The 13,763-nt window shown below is 41.2% G+C and overlaps 1 protein-coding gene across 47 annotated transcripts in view; it reads right to left on the bottom strand.

Moving 5' to 3' along the window:
- Positions 1–13,763, bottom strand: part of LOC121059350 — a 143,204-nt gene that overhangs the window by 96,959 nt on the left and 32,482 nt on the right. Inside the window, exon 3 of one of the 47 annotated variants that reach the window (XR_005814525.1) lies at positions 1,988–2,161. The exons of the other annotated variants lie outside the window; for them this stretch is intronic. The gene's annotated coding sequence lies outside the window, so the exon portion shown is untranslated. Of the gene's footprint in view, positions 1–1,987; positions 2,162–13,763 lie in introns of those variants that run through there. 47 annotated transcript variants of the gene reach the window in all.

Here is a 13,763-nt window from a genome sequence, read left to right on the forward strand (position 1 = left end):
TCAACAAATGATAGTGTTTGATGGGGCAACCTCTTGCTATTTTAAATGGTGAATGCCAGCATTCACATTGCTGGCAGCACAAACCATGGTGCGTGCTGTTATGATACAAATAGTGGCAGAACACTAGCTTATATAAAACTCTGAATCCTGGATACAGAGGCAGCAAAGGTTCTTGCTACTGTCCACGACTGTGGCATGTAGTCCAAAAAAGTACCAATATTCATCATTTTATTATTTGTAAGTCTGACATTTGGTTCTACTTATGCGATATATTCTTTTCACTCCCCTTTCACAACCCCTTTCGGGATTGGACTAGATGATCTTTCAAGGTCCCTTCCAATCCCTACCATTCTGTGATTCTATGTGATTCTTTCCCTGTGCTGTAACATTTAACCATCTTCAATTCACATATATGATTAAAGTTTGTGTTTCAAAAAACATACATGTTCTTGGCCTCTGAAAATCACCAAGAAACACTTTACTCCCACAGCGCAGACCCAGAGTGTCTGAAGTATATTTGCATGTTGTATTAATAGAATTCAGAAAATTGCTCTACAAAATTCCTAAAAGAGAATCAGCCAAAGTTAGACTTGGCATCTGCACAAGTCTCAGCTATTTTTTGGAATACTTTGACGACACTCATGTTATTGTCTCTCAGTTCATTTTTCTGCTCATGTATTCCCCAAAGAAGGAAAGAATGGTATTCCCGTTCTCTGAATAAGGACACATCTTGTTCGTTTGAGTGATTTCATTTTTTTTTCCTTCTCTTTCTTGAACTGTTGGATCTCCTAACTCTTGCTCTTCCATACAAGAGCACAGCAGTCATTCTACTGCTTCAAAGTAAAATTAAAAAAAAAAAATTACCAGCAGAGGAGACACTTGCTTTCGATTCTTGTTTTTCTCAGCTGGATACCGTAAACAAAGCCTTCAGAGATCACAGAAAGCCTGTTAGTTAACTGTATCTAAATCAGTAACACACACACACACAAAAAAAAAAAAAAAAAAAAGAGCTGTTCAATGCTGACATGAGCAACATTGCAATGCATTCCCTCCAACTGCACAAAGCTATTTTGTTTCATATGTACACCTCCAGACGAAATAAAGGTGCACTATGAACAGGGTTATGCTCCTATAAAGCTGTTTGTGAAGGAACTCTGCAGTCAATTGAGAATATTTTCATCTTCTTTCTTCCATTTGATCTTCTCTGCAACATACTTTTTGTATTACTCCTCATATTTTCCCTCCATCTGGTTTCAGAATTTGATTAGAAACTTGGAAGTTCAACTTGAACAGTTCAATGCAAAGAACTAAGCTGCTTCCAGACATTTTTTTCTCCATGGAGGATCTTAAATTCAGTTGCAAGGTTCTTTTTACTGTATCCCTGCCTAAACTGGAAGCTACATTCTTAGTAAACACTTTGCAACTCTTGTAAAGAGCAAAAATCCCTAACCCCTGCAAATATAGGAGGGCCCTGTTATCCTGAAAGAAACAAATCCTACAAAATAGAGGATACTGTTTTAAAAACATTTGCTATACAAGGTGTCATTATATGAAAGCTGCTTCTTGAGCAGGATACAATACACACTTAAACGATGATCAACAGTTTCACCAAAGAACACCTCTCATGGAATCATAGGAACACAATGCTGGAAGGGATCTACAAGATCATCTAGTCCAACCATAAAACTTTAAGGTTCCACCGAGATATAGCAGAGCTAAATCTAGAATTCAGGGAGATCACCAAAAAAAAAAACAACACCCAAGTTACTGCTCAGAAAAAAAATAACTCAAAATGTTCAGTAATAAGCACAGTTCAGATGGGTTATCTATGTCCTTCCCTGTACAGGATCAAGAGAAGCAGGCAGTTATCACTTGTGTAGTCAGGTCAGGAAAGGATGATAGATGGTCCCAATATCACCACTAAAAAACATCTTTACCTTAAAAGCATTAAAACAGCATATTAAGTCAGACAAAAGACTGATCTGTATCTACTGAACTGTTTGCAACAAGGCACATCTGTGAAGTATACAAAAGACAGGCACATAAACACTCAACATAAATGTGAGTAGAAAGATAAACTGGTGGTGATCTGGGAACAGTGACTCTCCCATAACATCTCAAATTCCAGGGCAATAGCCAGAAATGCTTAATTCTCAAGGACCTGTGAAAGTCAAAAAGAAAACCAGATATGAGCCAACATCAGCAGCAAGAGAAATCCTGTGATTTCAAACATCATTCAAACAATACCACAAACAAAGTCATGTTCTCAAAGGCATTCTGAATCACCACCTTGAACAAGCATCCACAAAAAGTTATCTAACTACTACAGAAATGCAGAAGACACCTGTGAAAAAGGCCTTCGACTGCTAGCTGTAAGAATTGGTGAAATGAATTTAGGCTTCCTACATTTCTAAGTAACTGAAACAAGACAACTAGAAAAAAAGACAGAAAGCACTATTTTGAGCACAGTGCTATGAGGAAGTAAGCTTCTATATTCATCCTACTTTTGTCATTTGTGTATTTTTTGTCTACATTCAGAGTCAGATACCACTCCATCTGGGCTGCACCATATTAATGTTCTTTGCAGTATTTGTTTGCAGAGTTCACAGAGAAACAATTTGATACATATGTAGGACATATAAAGGAAATGTTCTGGAGTTATCTTATATTTACAATTCAGAAGAGGAATAAGAGAGATGAAACTTGGTCTGGGCTGTTCCCGAGTAGTCCCCATCTTTCCTGGGAAGCAGAACCCAGGAAAGGCTGTATGAGTATTAGTGATCATGCTCATCTTACCAACTGTGATCTGTCCATAATAAGCAGTACGTATGCCTCCTTCCCTACAAGATTTTCTGCTCAGTTTGCAGTTTTTCCCTGATTCTTCACTACAGATTTTACCTAGACATTTATTTCCAATCCTGAGTGTGTGATGATGCTATGATGCTTATTCCAAAATAAATAAACAAATAAATAATTCCCTCATGTCACTTTAAAGTTACAACTATTCTTTTAGAGGTTTCCCCTAATCTGCCAGCAATTCTACTTCTGTCTTCCACTATTCTGGCAGCTTTTTGCACCTTGATGTCATCAATAAATTTATTACAGAGACTCCATTACATTACCCATCTGTCAAAGAAAACATCAGCTAACACAAGATTTACTGCCATTTAATTTACTGCATTTGATTCTTCCCTGTATGCAGTAAGAAGTACTGATAATTGATGCAGCTTATTTTACTGTGAAAAAAATAATCAAGGAAAAAGACCTTCTAATAACTTATCACGGATCTTTGTTTAGATTTATCTTGTTTTCTTCAGCTACACAGCTTAGGGAAACAGTACCATACATAAGAGACAAAGAAAACTCCCACTTAGAGAGGTAAACACTATTAAATCCTAAAAGGTAAGTTCCCTTTCCCAAGCAGATGGCATGAGTTGTCCAGTAATATAATAAATCAACACAATATAATAATACAGTAACAGTGAATAATAACCAGTACTTTATAAGTTGAGATGAGTTAATGAAAATATCTGACTCCTGTGGCTGAGTATTCTGTAGGCTGTACATTTGAGGAACTTGATTACATAGCTCTGATATCTGGTTCCTAACTGACCACAAATGAATATGACAATCATATTCAACTATAAATTCTAGAAATTAGTAAGTGTGATACAAGTGTGCCAAGAGATGATCACAGTCTTCTGGAACAAGAAACTTTATACCTGGTTATGTACAATTACAGAGCAAAACAGTCAAGGAAAAATATATAGAGAAACATCTTGTGAAATTACAGTAATTATTGTTCTGTCTGGTGGCATTTGTGGGACTACATTAATTGTTTCAGCTTGGTAAAAATAAGTTGCTGGTTTTAAAAAAAGAGACAAGAAGGCAACAAAAGTAAATCCTTCCTCTTTGTTTATCCAATTCTCTGTCTAAAAGGGTACTAAACCTTATCCCCGTTTACACGTCCCATTCACTTTCAGACTTTTTTTTTTTTTAACCACTGCTTTGAATGAAGTACAGGGGTTTTTATCTCAGAGCAATCAAACTACAGCAGCATTGGCCTACCTGTGGCCTTGGGGTAACTCTCGGCACCCAAAAGGTTAAGCATGCAGCCAGATAGGTTCTCCTGCATATAGCTCCATAACCATTTATGGGGTTACTACAATCTGACATTTTTATTACCCATATGCTCTAAGTTCTCATTTCAACTGAACAGCAAAAAAACTGCAAGAGAGGAGCTTTCCAAAAGCTAATAAAAACACGGAGGATTCAGGTGATCGGGGTTTCTACTGGTGTACTCTAATGACAGTGGATACAGAGATTAGATCAATATGCCTGTAGTAAAGAGTAGATATGTGCCCCAGCCCACTGTATTCCACTAATTTCTGAAGAACAATGAATACTTGAGGAATGAGAGAAGTGGAAGCTTAAATCCTTACCCAAAGAAATGTATATGTGCTTTCCAAACTTGGCAGAAGATCGATATCTTTTTACTTTTTACCCAAACCTCTGAAATTCTGTAATGAGTTACAAAGCATGGGGGTCTACTGGACGGCCTGTACTATCTTTTTAGTCTTCAAGTTTATTTTTTATAAAATTATTTTTATAAAATTATTTTTGAATTCATTTATTATAAAATAAACCTGAAAGGGGTTCCTTAGGGGTTAGTATTGGGACTGTGCTATTTAACATTTTTGTTGGTAACACAGGCAGTGGGATTGAGTGCACCCTCAGCAAGTTTGCCATTGACAACAAACTGCGTGGTACAGCTGACACACTGATGGGAAGGGATGCCATCCAGAACAACCTTGACAGGTCTGAGACATGGGCCTGTGCAAACCTCATGAGGTTCAACAAGGCCAAGTGCAAGGTCCTGCATCTGGGTGCACAACAGTCTGGGCAGAGAATGGATTGAGCATCCGTGAGAAGAACCTGGGGGTGTTGGCTGATGAGAAGCTCAACATGAGCCAGCAAAGTGCACTTGCAGCTCAGACAGCCAACTGTAGCCTGGGTTGCACCAAAAGAAGCATGGCCAGCAGGGTGAGGGAGTTGATTCTCCCTCTCTACTTCGCTCTTGTGAGACCCCACCTGGAATACCCCAGCAAAAGAAGGACATGGACCTGTTGGAGCAAGTCGAGAGGAGAGCCAAAAGGATGATCAGAGGATTGGCGAAGACAGGCTGAGGGAGCTGGCGTCGTTCAGCCCGGAGAAAAGAAGGCTCCAGGGAGACCTTGTTGCAGCCTTCCAGTACCTAAAGGGGGCCTACAGGAAAGCTGGAAAGGGACCCTGTCAGGGGGTGTAGTGACAGAACAAGGGGTAATGGCTTTAAACTGAAAGAGGGTAGGTTTAGACTGATAGGAGGAAGAAATTATTTACTACGAGGGTGGTGAGGCAGTAGAGCAGGTTGCCCAGAGAAGCTGTGGATGCCCCATCCCGGGAAGTGTTCAAGGCCAGGTTGGATGGGGCTTTGAGCAACCTGGTCTGGTGGTGGGTGTTCCTGCCTATGGCTGGGGTTTTGGAACTAGGTGATCTTTATGTCCCTTCCAACCCAAAGCATTCTATGATTATTACAGACACTTTATAGAAATGCTGTTAAATACCATTTGTTCCATTTCTACAATAGCAATAGTTTTAAGGGCATCATACTATACAGGGAAAGGACAGAACTGGAGCAAGAGCAATACTACAGGAGCAGACTCCATAGGGCAGCTCAAGTTTTTATACTTTAACTTTTTTTTTTTTTTTAATACTTTTTTTAAGTATTTGAAAGATGTTTAGATGTAGAGCTTAGTGATATGGTTTAGTGGAGGACTTGTTAGTGTTAGGTCATAGGTTGGACAAAGTGATCTTGGAGGTCTCTTCCACACTAAATGATTCTGTGATTCTGTGAACTCTTTGGACAACTAGTTCTAATTCAGACTAGATTTCATTTTGAACTCCTAAAATACTCCACATTTCTGTGATTTATCCATGTACAAGCACAAAATACTATTGCAATCTATCAGCAATCTTTATTTTTTTCCTCCTAATTGCTTATATTACGAATAAGAAAAAATTACACCTGGAAATTTATACCAACTTGCCCACAGTAGGCAATGGGGAAAGATCACTAACTACTCTCCCAGCATGATACTTATAAATCCTACTAATTCCAGTGCTCAGTTCTGTCCACTGTTGCTCCTGTGTAAGCATCCTGCTATTCTGACCTCTAATTACTTTAGAAGAAACAGCTCAAGTGCCCTCTAGTGTGACTTCAGAATATCTAGTCTGTGCTTTTCTCACTTTTTTGGGACTAAATAAGGGATTTTGCATTTGACTTGAAACATCTTTTCACAGGTCTGTAGAATTTTATGACATAAGCTACTCTGAACAACTGCTTTGACTGAAAAACTGATGGTCATTGTGATTTTTTTTGTAAAGTTGCTGAATGATAGCTATCACTAGTTCCACAGGCAATTACCTGTTTTATTCCCAAAATGCAAAATAGCAACATTTACTCTATGTTCTGAATTTTTCTTGACCGTTCCATCTGTTTATGAAGTAATGCTGTTGCTGGATTTATTTTCTTAAAATAGATGGTTTTAGAGCATCACCATTCTGGAAAAAAGGTATAGTCATTCTACTTCCTTTTTCAGCTTCTTTTCCTTCCAAACTTTTAATATACATATACCAAAGTAAATTTTATTTTTTACCTACTGCATTTTTAGTAGCTTGTTGGCCACAATTAAAATTTTCTGAAATGGTAAAGTAAATCTTACTTTTCTATTCGAATTACTTTCCTACCTGAGTCAATTTCAAGAAATGTGGCCCTTTTAAAGGAGCTATTCAGTCTGAATAATGATCATGCTTAGATCACCTCATAGCATATGTTTCTGGAAGCTTTCCTGGTGCAGGTGCACAGCCTTTCTGAAACAGGTTTCCTATTTAAGCTAATACTCTTATTTAGTAGCATGACCATAAAAAGATAATAAACTCAGGCACCAAATGGATTCATTTTTTCCAGACTAAAGGTAGAAATGGAAGAGTACAGGCTGTGGACTAATATTCTTTCAGACATCTTGCAGAGTTGTGAAAATTCTCAGAACTGACTTGAAAGAAACGCCAGATATACAAACATACATTCTAGTCATACCAACAGCCCATCGACTTTTTTGGCATCTGACAGTAAATGCTTAAAGAAACAGCATAAGAATGCCAATATAAGGACAGGGAGAGTACTTCCCTAGTACTAGCCTTCTGGAATTCAGTGATGTTTGTTTTAAAAAGTGAACAGGAAAAAAAAAAATAAGTGAGAATAGTGGAAATAAAGGACAGCCTGACCTATCCAGCTGTGGAATGATTTCAAAAGAAAAATCCTGTCATTTGACTCATCTTTACACATACAAATTTAAATGCTAGAACTGTGTCTCAAATTCTGCCCTCCAGTTCAAAAGACAGTAATGAATTTCCAATAGCTTTTTCTCATTTTTTTGCTAACCACATTATCCTATTCCACTCTTAATGGCCTCTTCTATTACTTCTGAGACCTGGGAAAATGTTGAAATCTATTTAGAAGTATGGCAGCTTTCCAATCAGAAGTAGCAGCTGCAGCTAGGATCAGCAGCTCTCCCTGACAGAATTTTTCTCTTGTTGTACACATACAGTATCACAGTATAATTGCATCAATATATTTCCTATAATTCCTCTGCTTCATGTCTTAATTCCTTACCCTCATGTACTTTCCCCTGAAGTCCTGCATAAACTCCACTTTCACGTTGTAGGTGTGTTCATGTGCTAATATGTCCTCTGCAGCAATATTTTCCCCTCACATCGTTATCTATCTCTATGCACACATTTTTGCTCATGCTGTAGTCCCTTCAAGTTCAGAAGTAAGTGAATCTCCATAGCACAAGAATTTTAACTAACATTAAAGGTCATCTAGTGACTAATTCTGAAAACTATTTAGACATCATGACTCCGAAAAATATGCGTTCTGATAACTAGAGGTCTTTTGAGGAAGAGCCCAGCTATCCCACAGCTGTTGATGGGAGAAATCCATTACTGCTGAATAATTTAAAAGCTTTCATAAAAACGTGCTGGATTTTTTTTCCTCTTTTAAAACATTTCTTTCATCAAAATTAACTTTTTTAAAAATTATGAGCAAACCGGGTACCAGACTAAAGTTCCCCTATTATTTTCTAGCTTCATACTGGAGGCGGTCGGCTCCGGAGCAGACGCGTTCTGCAGCGGAGCGGGGGATCGAGGCGGGCAGGGCTTTTTTTCGGCATCGAGACCACTCGAAGCTGTCGAGGGAGCCGCCAGGACCCGGCAGCCCTCACGAGGGAGGCTGACGAGGCGTAGGCGGAGGCAGCAGCGCCCCCTCCCCGGCCGTTCAAAAGCAGCCCCTAAGGAGCACGGGCGACCAGGGCGTGGCACGTCAGAAGGGCGGGGTGCGGCAGTTCGCGCAGGCAGTGCCCCTTCCCTTCGGTACTTGTAACCTGTTTGCGAGGAACCTGGCCGTGGTATCAACCAGGCAGAAAACCACGGCCTCCGCATCTCTTGCGGCCCCTCCAGCCGCAGTCACCGATGTGGTTACTCAGACGGAGGGCTCAGGGAAACACACCACCCTCCAGGTCTTGGGCTGCAGGGTGTTCCCGAGTCTTCTGTTGGTATCCGACAACAGCAGCAAGGGGTACGCCTGTGGAAGGTGTGCCCAGGTTGAAGAGCTGTTCAGCCAGGTGGCGGAGCTTCGGGAGGAGGTGAGCAGGCTCAGGAGCATCAGGGAGTCAGAGAGGGAAATTGACTGGTGGAGGTGTACTCTGCCCTCTCTGAGACAGACTCAGGAGCCTGCCACAGCACAAGTGTCTCCTGCTACGCAGAAGACAAAAGTTCCCTCATCCTGCCAGGCAGTAGGAGGAGACCTAGGCCTAGGGGGGGAATGGAGGCAGGTTCCTGTTCGGGGTGGTAGGCGAGCCCTGTCCCTGCCCACCTCACCTTCCCATCTACCCTTATATAACAGGTATGAGGGTCTAGAACACGACAGTCAGAACAACGAAGTAGGTGAAAGCCTGTCCCAGTTGGAGAGGATGCCTAAGGCAAGGCAACCTACCCCGTGCATTGCTACATCTTCTGTCAAAAAAGAAAGAAGGGTTATTATCATGGGGGACTCCCATTTGAAAGGGACAGAGGGCCCAATATGCCGACCGGACCCAACCCACAGGGAAGTCTGTTGCCTCCCTGGGGCTCGGGTGAGAGACTTCGCTAAGAAAGTCAAGCGCCTGGTACGGCCCACCAACTACTACCCGCTACTGGTCTTTCAGGCTGGTAATGATGAGGTAGCAATGAGAAGTCCAAGAGCGATCAAAAGGGACTTTAGGGCTTTGGGGCGACTACTTAAAGGATCAGGGGCACAGGTTGTGTTTGCCTCTGTCCTTCCGATAGGGGGGGGACTGATGCTGACAAGCAGACTCATCACATTAACATGTGGCTTTGGGACTGGTGCAACCAGCAGAACTTTGGGTTTTTCGATCACGGGAAGGTCTATGCAACACCGGGCCCGCTGGCACCAGATGGGATGCGCCTCTCTCAGAGAGGGGTAAGGATTTTTGCTCAGGAGTTGGCAGGGCTGATAGATAGGGCTTTAAACTAGAGTCGAAAGGGGAAGGGTATAAAACCAGGCACACCGGTGATGAGCTAAGGGATGGTGTGCTAGAATCAGAGGGACTGTGTGCTAGTGAGGTCCTTCGGTTGGCTCCACAAGGTGCTGCATGTAGGGAGGCGCATTTGAAGTGCTTCTACACAAACGCACGCAGTATGAGGAATAAAATGGATGAGCTAGAAGTCTTGGCCCAGTCCCACAGCTACACCATCATTGGCATAAGTGAAAGCTGGTGGGATGAGTCCTGTGGCTGGTGTGTTGCAATAGATGGTTACAGGCTCTTCAGGAGGGACAGGCAGGGTAGGCGGGGTGGCAATGCATGTGAAGCATGGGCTGGACTGTGTGGAACTTCAAGTTGGCGATAGCAAAGTTGAGAGCCTCTGGGTAAGGATTAAGGGACGAATAAATAAAGGGGATGTCGTTGTGGGAGTCTATTACAGACCACCTGGCCAGGACGACAACGCTGATGAATTATTCTTTGCAGAACTAAGAGATGCCTTGAGATCTCTTGAGATCCCTTGAGAACTCCCCTTGTCCTTATGGGGGATTTCAACTTGCCAGATGTCAACTTGGATCACCACACAGCTGACACAAACAAGTCCAGGAGGTTCATCTAGAACCTAGATGATAACTTCTTGGTGCAGGCGCTAAGGGAGCCAACTAGGAAAGGTGCCCTCCTAGATCTGTTGCTGGAGAACAGAGAGGGTCTTGTGGGAGACGTGGCAATTGGCGGCCGTCTCGGTCATAGTGACCATGAAGTGTTTGAGTTTAGAATTTATGGTGACAGAAGGGAAACTGCCATCAAAACTTCAGCCCTGGATATGGGGAAAGCAGACTTCAGGCTGCTCAGGGAACTAGTCAGCAAGGTCCCCTGGAAAACTGCTTTTGAAGGCATTGACGTCCATCAGTGCTGGTCAATCTTTAAGCACTGCCTCCTAAAAGCACAAGATCAGGCTATTCCAAAATATCACAAGTCAGGCAGGCGGGGCAAAAGGCTGGCCTGGCATACCAGGGATCTTCTACTAGAGCTTAGGCAAAAAAAGAAAGTGTATGGCTGCTGGAAGGAGGGTCAGGCAACGAGGAAGGAATACAGGGATGCTGTTCGTGTTTGTAGGGAGAAAATTCGTGTGGCCAAAGCCCAACTAGAGTTGAAGCTGGCCATGTCTGTGGGAGACAATAAAAAAATCATTTTTAAGAGTTCTTCCTCTTCTCCATTCCTATGCTTCCTTGCAAACGTCTATGCAAGATAAATGTAAAACTCTGCACCGTTTCATTTTATTCTAGATGCAAGCATTTACATGACAGAATGAAGCTCATATTAAACCTTTCCCTTCTATTTTGTCCTAGCAGAAGAGTAACTCAGGGCAAAATTCATAAAACCTATTTAGACACCTCAGTCTGAGATTCTGTTCCTCAGCAACAGCTCATCCTGCAAATACCTACATTTAGTTGGTGCTTAAACTCTGAACCACAAAATTCCCACAAGATTCATAAAGCTTGTAAAGAAGCTGCCTGGTTCAAGGAGTAGAATGTTATCTCTGCCTATAGCCTCAGATCTACCAAGTACCTACACTCTGAAGGTATCTTATGTGTAGAAACCATTCAAGTCAACATGCAGCCAAGCAGAGAAATCTACTCTATGAGTGAGGAGGAGAAGGATTCTGCTCTTGCCTGTCCTTCACGTGGCTAACTATAGTCAAGCTACTGGCAGTGGAGCCATTACCATTATCCAGCCTGTAGAACAGAGAAATCTCCCCAAAAATGAATAAAGTCATTTACCATCAACCTGTTGGACTGAAGATTCCTTGTAAAAGAAACCAAAACTTCTCTTAGATAACTCTATGTCCAAATATTTTTCTGATACAACATAGGTAGAGCTTTTCTCTGCCAAGAGAAAAATCACATTTCTGTAATGATGGTACAGCATGCAGCTTGGTGGTCCCCCACACATAACAATAACAAAATGCTACTAATGTTGCAGCTTTTTAACTCCAAAATATTGTCTATGTGATTTAGAGGTTAATAAAGAACGAAAGCTGTCAAGCACTCATTGAAATATATATATACATACATAAAGGCTTACTAGACTTTTTCAGTTCCCTTTATTTTCTTCTGTTTAATAATTTTACATTAAGACAGGAAACAATTCATGTTCAGATATCCATCTGCCCTGGGTTTTATTGAGCATTTCTCAGTGATACTGTGCACCTTCTACAGTTCATATATTACCTTGTGCTGCTGTAATTATCCAGTGAAATCAAAATAAATGTCTATACTTGCATCAATTGCTACCTCAAAGTAGTTCTGTGGATGCAGACACTTCTCTCTAAGGATTTCTGATGCTTACTGGGCAACCTCATCCACTATTATAATGAGATGCAAACCCTACAAGTGTTACTCAATCCCTGCTGCTTATGGTCTTCATCTTCCATTGCTAGAATAATTACGCAATTGGAAATAGGTCTGAACTGAAGCCAGAGTCTGTTGGTGGGAGCATGCCAGGCAATACATTGCTTGTTCACTCCCCAGGAGCTGATACAACTTACAGAACTCACTGGTGGAAATTTTATTTCTCATCATGTTACAAATCACCACTGTCCTTTGTGGCAATAAAGCGAAATGCAGAAAATATGTGGCCAATTCCACCAGTCAGTTCTCCTGTTTCACATTCCAGTCATGACACATTTTTGAAGTACCACAGAAATGTGTAGTTTCAAACCTGTCTAGTAAGCATCCTGGATCCTGAGACACACACTTTCCATTGCCCTTTGGACCAGTTTCACTTTCCTACTGGGCTCAAACAATTTTCAAATCGAGACAGCAGCAACAGCACGTTCCATCCTGTGGCGCAGCTTGTGAGTTGGGGCCTTCGGGACCTCTGTGCTCATTGCATGAAATTACATTGGCCCCCAAGAAATTGCCCCAGGCATATTCCTGGAGTGGCTGGAAATGCATGCAGTACCTTACATTATCACAGATTTCTCCTGAGACAGTAAAGGAACCCTGTTGCTACCCAGGCAACAAGCAGAACTATGCACCCTCCTCTAGATAATGGCATGCAGCACAGAGATTAGCAAAGCTTTTTATAGGCTTTCTCTAATAGACATTCCCAGGCCATCGTGAAATAACTCACTCATCTTTTGTATTAGACTTTAATTCCCTAAAGAGAGGAACAGATTTTCATCAGAGTAAACCTCAAGGCTGAGCTAGGAAAAGTTCTCATGATCTCACAATTGTGGGAACACTCCAGTAGCCCAGTCTCTCCAGAACATCTCCTATTTCATGATTTCACTCTGACTGTGATACATGCCTTATAGATCTGAGAAACCATCCTGAGCCCAGAATAAGTGAACAAATGAAAGCTGAAAGCTCTGGAAAAACAGCCTTTTCATGGGTCACTGGGCATTAAGAAAAAGAAGCACTGGCAGTACCTGAAGGTATTCAGTCTGCAAGAATGAGAATTATAATGTCAGTCCTTCACACTGGGAAGACTATAAACATAGGAGAAAAGTATATACAAGTGTGTATGTACTATATTTTTATTTGTACTTTTATCACATTCTACACCATGGCCAATGGAACATATCTGAAGAATAAAATGATTTTTTGTCCTTGATGTTTGAGCCATATTCTTTGCAATTCCAAAGTATTAGCTGATTTGGATACTATGAGAATGTATTTTAGGACATTATATTACAGGAATGTTATGGCCTTACTTAATAATGAGGTGTACAGGTGAGGATTTTTCTTTATGTTTTTTTTTCCAGCAATGCATACAGTAAGGTCACTTATTTCTACATATTTTTAGTTTCAAAGTGAAAAGCAGCACACTGTTTGCTTATGGAGTGATAGGGTTCAGGTTGAACAGGGCATTCTTATCAGTGGTGGAAGGAACCTCAGGCACAATTATTTTTTTCAACATGCCACATAGAAGTAAAGATAACAGGAAAACAAAAGAACAAAATAGAAAAGAAAAAAAAAAAAGCACGTTCAGATTGTCCACTTCCAGGTCAGTGAAAAATATTTACTGCTTCAACACAATAAGTCTCAAAAGACAACACAGAGGGAGATTCTAAGGGTCATGTATGAAAGAGCAAATGGGCAGTAACAAAATATGTTGAAC

This window comes from Cygnus olor, chromosome 24, assembly GCF_009769625.2.
Source record: "Cygnus olor isolate bCygOlo1 chromosome 24, bCygOlo1.pri.v2, whole genome shotgun sequence".
Lineage (NCBI taxonomy): Eukaryota > Metazoa > Chordata > Aves > Anseriformes > Anatidae > Cygnus > Cygnus olor.